Raw genomic sequence first — 8,383 nt, 5'->3', positions numbered from 1 at the left:
TAAACCTCCGTTGAAAACTTCGTCTTGTTGCAACAACACTGTGTTCTAGGCGGTGGAATTCCAACACCAGAAAAATCCTCTGTTCTAAAGAATAAACCATGTTGTCTACAGCACACTTGCACGTTGTGAACAGCACACGCTTACAGCAGAAAGACGACGTACAGAATGGCGCACCCACAGACTGCGTTGTCTTCTATATCGTTCACATCACTTGCAGCGCCATCTGTTGTTGAAAATTGTAACTACTGTAATTTCGAAAGTTTGTCCGCCTGAAAATGTACTGTTGTCCCAAGCATATTGCAACAAACGGTGTATTTCTATCGCTGCTCGTTTAGTTTTTATTGCCGTTTCAAATATACCGGTCATTTTTGAAACACCCTGTATATCCTCTGCCCAATGGCCTCGACGTGCCGGACAATGCAGTGTGTCACACAGCTCGCAGTGTTCATGCATGGTTCGAAGAGCACCAAGATGACTACTGTCTCAGTCATCAAACTCCTTGTATCTAAATGAAATCGAGAATCTGTGGAGCAATCTCGATCAGACTGTTTGCGCCATGGATTCTCAGTGTAGGCACCTGTGCATCTTTCTGTAGCACTGGGGTTTGCGTAGCTCCACGTCCCTGTTGGCATCTTTCATGACCTCACTGGCTCTCTCCCAATATGTCTTGCAGTGGTCTGTGCTGCAAACTGTGGTTATTCAGGTTTTGTTACTGCTGGTCGCGTTAAAGTGACTGGACAGTGTAGTATGACCACTGCATATTGCGAAACAGAACACCATCTCCATGAGTTTTGGTCACACGATGCGGTAAGAAAAGGATAAAAGCTGAGCAGAGACGAGTGTGGAATCGTTCTAGCAAAGATGCAGGCAGCAAATGAGAAAATCCATTGGTGTAAACGATTTTGACAAGGGCAGATTCTTATGGCGCGGAGAATATCGGAAATGGTGAATATGATCAGCTGTTTGCGTGCCAGTGTCTTGAACATCTACGGAAAGTAGGCGAAGGACAGTGATAATTCATTAAAGAGCGACGAGATTGTAGGCTTGGTAGGTCTTTAAAGCCGAATAGGCTGCGAATTGTAGACTATTGAACCACCGAGTACAATGCTAGAGCAGAGACAAGTGTTTTGGAGCACACTGCACAGCAGATTGGACTCCTCAGCAGATGACCCTTGCATGTTCAGCTATTAACCCAACGACATCGTCAATTACGATTGCAGCAGGCAAGGGATCAATGAAATTGGATAGTGGATCAACGGAAATGCGTCGCCTGGTCGATTGAGTCACGTTTATTATTTTATCAAGTCTATAATCGTGTCCGGATACGTCGTCATCCAGGCGAACGGTTGCTGAAACCGTTCAGAAACAAACTTGTTGGAGTAATATTGAGTTATGTAGGACATTCACCTGGACTTCTATGGGATCTGTGGTGTAATCAAGGCTACTGTGACTGGTGTAGACTATGTGATCGTTATTATGGAGCATCCGCATCCCTTCATGCTCGATATTTTCCCCGATAGGGGTGTCAGCTTTCAGCATGATAACTGCTCACAAGGCAAGAATTGTGCTACAGACGTGTAAGGAGTACGATCCGACGGAACACTTCTGGGACATTATCGGGAGCCAGCTCCTTGCCCACACAGCACCAGCCTATAATTTACGCGAACTACTTGACCCGACATCTGGCGCCACACACTTCCGGATACCTGCCAACGTTATGTCGTATCCATGACACGGAAAATAGTTGCTGTGTTGTGCTCCGCCGCGCGGGATTAGCCGAGCGGTCTAGGGTGCTGCAGTCATGGACTGTGCGGCTGATCCCGGCGGAGGTTCGAGTCCTCCCTCGGGCATGGGTGTGTGTGTTTGTCCTTAGCGTAAGTTAGGTTAAGTAATGTGTAAGGTTAGGGTCTGATGACCTTAGCAGTTAAGTCCCATAAGATTTCACACCCATTTGAACATTTTTTGTTGTGTTCCAAAGGTAAATCAACACCCTATGAAGGAAGTGTTCGTAATGTTTTGCTTATCAGTGTAGATTGATTTATATCGATCTCGTTTCCGTCTGTAAGAGATCGAGACATCGTGCTGGGACGTCACAGAAGTAGTCGTGCAACATTCAGGGCAGTTCTCCTGAGATCATGTTTCTTTTAGTAAACAACACACTGTGTTGCTGACCACAAATCAGGAAAATAATTGTACAATCGATTACCAGACATATAAAATCTTTCTCGGATTTACGCTTTAAAAAATAAAAAAAAATCTGTGGCATCCAATCTGCTGCGTAACTGCTTTTACTCAACCTACTAGTACCTCATACATGGAAATGTGGTACACATACGTTTATTTGCCTTTTAGTTTATAATGGGTTGGTTTACGTACTACCAGCGATGCACTGAATATTATTTTGATTTGAGGCAGGTAATGTTCACATATGCGAATACTTTCTGTATTGACATTTTAGTAGTTTTTGACACTGGCTTGTAAAATGTGAGGAAACATCACGAACTGAAGATATTGGAAGCATCTGGCGCTTTCGGTTGCGAGCAGAATAACGGCGAAAGCGGAAAAACCGTCGTGAGATTTCACGACAAATGGCTCTGATTAAGTCTACTCACACGACCAGTCAGTATCGATTAGGTGTTCTGGCTCTCTTCCAGCTGTCCAACTGATACTGTAGCGATACGCCTGTCAAGGACAGGGCAGGATGAGAGTGCTGACTCTAGAGGAGAGGAGGGGGCAAGGGGGGCGTTGCCCCCCTCCCCACCCTGTTGCATTCCAAAACAAGCTTCACTATGGCGTTACACTGACTGGCTCTGATCGTCCGCATTGTTTATAGGCACAGTGTGAACCAAATCTTTTGGTGCATCCCCTGGAGAACAACTCCAGTGACGTAAGACAGCTGCACGAAGTTGTCGTACCATAGAACCATCACGATTTACCCAACGGACATTGTAAGTATCATCCAAATGTTGTCGTATGCGTATATTTTAGTAAATGACTATAACCGGTTGCAGATTGCCTATCAAACGGCTTCCATGGGCAGTTATAATTTGATTTCAGTACTTCATATTATTGATGGGAACGAAAAATTTAAAATTGTATCATAGTCTACTAATCAAGAGGTTAAACTGTAGCACAATAAGTCACTTATTAAAGTTCGAAACTGTATGTAAGCCTTGGGGCAGCATAGCTCATGGCTCACAAACTACCCAGACAATATGCTCTTCAATTATTTCAGAATGAGGGACTTACAACAGACTTTACACATACACTGAAGAGCCAAAGAATCTCGTACACCTGCCTGATATCATGTAGCGCCCCCGCGAGCACGCAGATGTGCCGCAACACGACGTGGCGTGGATTCTACTAATGTCTGAAGTAGTATTGGAAGGAACTGACACCATGAATCCTGCAGGGTTGTCCATAAATCCGTAAGAGTGCGATGGGTGGAGATCTCTTCTGAACAGCACGTTGCGAGGCATCCCACATATGCTCAATAATATTAATGTCTGGGGAGTTTGGTAGCCAGCGAAAGTGTTTGAACTCAGAAGAGTGTTCCTGGAGCCACTCTGTAGCAATTCTGGACGTCTGGGGTGTCGCATTGTCCTGCTGGAATTGCCCAAGTCCGTCGGAATGCACAATGGACATGCAGCGATGCAGGTAATCAGGCAGGATGCTTACATACGTGTCACCGGTCAGAGTCGTATCTACACGTATCAGGGGTCCCATATCAGTCCAACTGCACTCACACCACAACATTACAGAGCAGCCACCAGCTTGAACAATCCACTGCTGACATGCAGGGTCCATGGATTCATGAGGTTGTCTCCATACCCGTGTCCATTCGCTCAATACAATTTGAAACGAGACTGCCGGCCGAGGTGGGCAAGCGGTTAAAGGCGCTGCAGTCTGGAACCGCAAGACCGCTACGGTCGCAGGTTCGAATCCTGCCTCGGGCATGGATGTGTGTGTTGTCCTTAGGTTAGTTAGGTTTAAGTAGTTCTAAGTTCTAGGGGACTGATGACCTTAGAAGTTAAGTCCCATAGTGCTCAGAGCCAATTTTGAAACGAGACTCGTCCGACCAGGCAACGTATTTCCAGTCATCAACAGTCCAATGTCGGTGTCGACGGGCCCAGGCGAGGCGTAAAGCTTTGTGTCGTGCAGTCATCAAGGTTACAAGACTGGCCTTTGACTCCGAGAGCCCATATCGATGATGTTTTGTTGAATGGTTCGCACGCTAACAATTGTTGATGGCCCAACACTGAAATCTGCAGCAATTTGCGGAAGGGTTGCACTTCTGTCACGTTGAACGTTTCTCTTCAGTCGTCGTTGGTCCCGTTCTTGCAGTCTCTTTTTTCGGCCGCAACGATGTCGGAGATTTGATGTTTTACTGGATTCCTGATATTCACGGTACACCCGTGACATGGTCGTACGGGAAAATCCCCATTTCATCGCTACCTCGGAGATGCTGTGTCCCATAGCTCGTGCGCCAACTATAGCTCCACGTTCAAACTCCCTTAAATCTTAATAAACTGTCATTGCAGTAGCCGTAACCGATCTAACAACTGTGGCAGACACTTGTTGCCTTATATACGCGTTGCCGACCGCAGCGCCGTATTCTGCCTGTTTACATATCTCTGTATTTGAATGCACATACCTATACCAGTTTCTTTGGCGCTACAGTGTAATTTCAAACCTTTTCGAAACTTTCTCGTTGACATCCTCCACAAAATAATAAAAGGAAAAAGGTTTGTCGCTTACTTCAATTTCGCTGTTTATGCAGTGAAACGTCAGCATCACCCATGACGTTTTTTACTATTAACTATATTTGTTTTGCAGACAGTATCCATGTATAATCCACTGAAGATATCGACAACTTTGTATCATTGTACTACAGACAGTTTACGAGAAAAACTAGCTTTTGAGAGAAATATAAATAGTTAAAAAATGGGTTGTATAAATGTTTTGATTTAGACTTTTTAATTAGTGTATGAGTGAATAATCTGACCAACATAATGGATTTGGCGTCTTCAACCGTAAACGTTTTACATACCCCTCACATAGGTTGTAGAGATGTTTTGCTTTGCCTTTTAATTAGTGTATGAGTGAATAATCTGACCAGAACATTGGTTTTTGCGTCTTAAACCGTAATGGTTTTACTTATCCATCACATTAACACACTGGTAAAGTAATCGTAGTTTTGAAGCTGTTTTACCCACGAGAGTTCGATTTCTTGAAGAGTTGGTGGGAGGATTACTGGTTACAACATGAATTAGTTGGATACCTATCGTAAGATGACCCAAACATTCGCTAGGGTTCTACTAATCAACCCCACAACTCATCTCCATTACCAAGAGTCTATACATTCATTCCAAAGAAAATCGACTATGATAATCTGATAAATTGCGGGAATTTTTCTAAGCAGGCTATGAGTAATAGTAGCGTTTAGAAGTTCCTAATGCCTTCATGGCCGAAGGTCCTGTCCCCTCATTATCTTCAAATTTTGTCTAAAGCCTTAGATCAATTAATTGTGTTGTATGTAGTCAGTCATGGAATACGACATAGTCGAGATAGTTGTTCAGCACAAGGTCTTGTATACGTTGCAAATGTCCAGATAGATCTGAAGTTCACGTAGCATCCGCCAGACTACATTCCTGCTGCCCGCCGCTACAGATGCAGCTCGTCAGATAGGCCTACTGTCTCCCTGCTGCCCTCTTCTGCATTACGCAACAGTCGTACGAGAGGTCAGGATTATTCGCTGGCAGAAGCGAGTAGAAGTGAAACTTCCTCCTTCTCTGAGACAACAAAAGAACATTGAGAGCATCTGACAGTCACAACTCGGAACTGTTTCTCGCTGTACCAGTGTGCTAATATTTCAAAACTGTGGTATGTCGTATATGCACGTCGTGCAGCTCGCAACGGTAACAAATTTAACATTCGGTTATCGCGAACAGACTGCACTAACGAGTTCTGTCCCAGAGGTTAACAAAACTGGACAAGCACACTGGAGCGCAGCGGTCCGAATCCCCGTCCGTGGTTTCCCTAAAAAGATTATGGCAAATGTCAAGATTCTCCGTTACTAATGTTTCTGTCGTCGACGAGGTGTTAAACCTGCTCTTTCTTTTACACGAGCCACTTCCTTCGATTACAGATGTTGTGCTCCTACTGATGGCGTTCCAGTTTCAAGATATCACAAAATGGCTCTGAGCACTAGGCGACTTAACTTCCGAGGTCATCAGTCGCCTAGAACTTAGGACTAATTAAACCTAACCAACCTAAGGACATCACACACATCCATGCCCGAGGCAGGATTCGAACCTGCGACCGTAGCGGTCGCTCGGTTCCAGACTGCAGCGCCTAGAACCGCACGGTCACTCCGGCCGGCCAAGATATCTACATCTACGTCTACATCTACATCTACATCCATACTCCGCAAGCCACCTGACGGTGTGTGGCGGAGGGTAACTTGAGTACCTCTATCGGTTCTCCCTTCTATTCCAGTCTCGTATTGTTCGTGGAAAGAAGGATTGTCGGTATGCCTCTGTGTGGGCTCTAATCTCTCTGATTTTATCCTCATGGTCTCTTCGCGAGATATACGTAGGAGGGAGCAATATACTGCTTGACTCTTCGGTGAAGGTATGTTCTCGAAACTTTAACAAAAGCCCGTACGTACCGAGCTACTGAGCGTCTCTCCTGCAGAGTCTTCCACTGGAGTTTATCTATCGCTTTAGCGATTACTAAATGATCCTGTAACGAAGCGCGCTGCTCTCCGTTGGATCTTCTCTATATCTTCTATCAACCCTAGCTGGTACGGATCCCACACTGCTGAGCAGTATTCAAGCAGTGGGCGAACAAGCGTACTGTAACCTACTTCCTTTGTTTTCGGATTGCATTTCCTTAGGATTCTTCGAATGAAACTCAGTCTGGCATCTGCTTTACCGACGATCAACATTATATGATCATTCCATTTTAAATCACTCCTAATGCGTACTCCCAGATAATTTATGGTATTAACTGCTTCCAGTTGCTGACCTGCTATTTTGTAGCTAAATGATAAAGGATCTATCTTTCTTTGTATTCGCTGCACATTACACTTGTCTACATTGAGATTCAATTGCCATTCCCTGCACCATGCGTCAATTCGCTGCAGATCCTCCTGCATTCCAGCACAATTTTCCATTGTTACAACCTCTCGATACACCACAGCATCATCTCCAAAAAGCCTCAGTGAACTTCCGATGTCATCCACCAGGTCATTTATGTATATTGTGAATAGCAACGGTCCTATGACACTCCCCTGCGGCACACCTGGAATCACTTTTACTTCGGAAGATTTCTCTCCATTGAGAATGACATGCTGCGTCCTGTTATCTAGGAACTTCTCAATCCAATCACACAATTGGTCTGATAGTCCATATGCTCTTACTTTGTTCATTAAACGACTGTGGGGAACTGTATCGAACGCCTTGCGGAAGTCAAGAAACACGGCATCTACCTGGGAACCCGTGTCTATGGCCCTCTGAGTCTCGTGGACGAATAGCGCGAGCTGGTCCGCCCCGGTAGCTGAGTGGTCAGCGTGACAGACTGTCAATCCTAAGCGCCCGGGTTCGATTCCCGGCTAGGTCGGAGATTTTCTCCGCTCAGGGACTGGGTGTTGTGTTGTCCTAATCATCATCATTTCATCCCCATCGACGCGCAGGTCGCCGAAGTGGCGTCAAATCGAAAGACCTGCACCAGGCGAACGGTCTACCCGACGGGAGGCCCTAGCCACACGACATTTCCATTTCAATAGCGCGAGCTGAGTTTCACATGACCGTCCTTTTTGAAACCCATGCTGATTCCTACAGAGTAGATTTCTAATCTCCAGAAAAGTCATTATACTCTAACACAATACGTGTTCCAAAATCCTACAACTGATCGACGTTAGAGATATAGGTCTATAGTTCTGTACATCTGTTCGACGTCCCTTCTTGAAAACGGGGATGACCTGTGCCCTTTTCCAATCCTTTGGAACTCTACGCTCTTCTAGAGACCTACGGTACACCGCTGCAAGAAGGGGGGCAAGTTCCTTCGCGTACTCTGTGTAAAGTCGAACTGGTATCCCATCAGGTCCAGAGGCCTTTCCTCTTTTGAGCGATTTTAATTGTTTCTCTATCTCTCTGTCGTCTATTTCGATATCTACCATTTTGTCATCTGTGCGACAATCTAGAGAAGGAACTACACTGCAGTCTTCCTCTGTGAAACAACTTTGGAAAAAGACATTTAGTATTTCGGCCTTTAGTCTGTCATCCTCTGTTTCAGTACCATTTTGGTCACAGAGTGTCTGGACATTTTGTTTTGATCCACCTACCGCTTTGACATAAGACCAAAATTTCTTAGGATTTTC

This window comes from Schistocerca cancellata, chromosome 8 (assembly GCF_023864275.1).
Source record: "Schistocerca cancellata isolate TAMUIC-IGC-003103 chromosome 8, iqSchCanc2.1, whole genome shotgun sequence".
Lineage (NCBI taxonomy): Eukaryota > Metazoa > Arthropoda > Insecta > Orthoptera > Acrididae > Schistocerca > Schistocerca cancellata.
The sequence above is the reverse complement of the archived record's forward strand: the minus strand, read 5'-3'. Positions refer to the sequence as shown.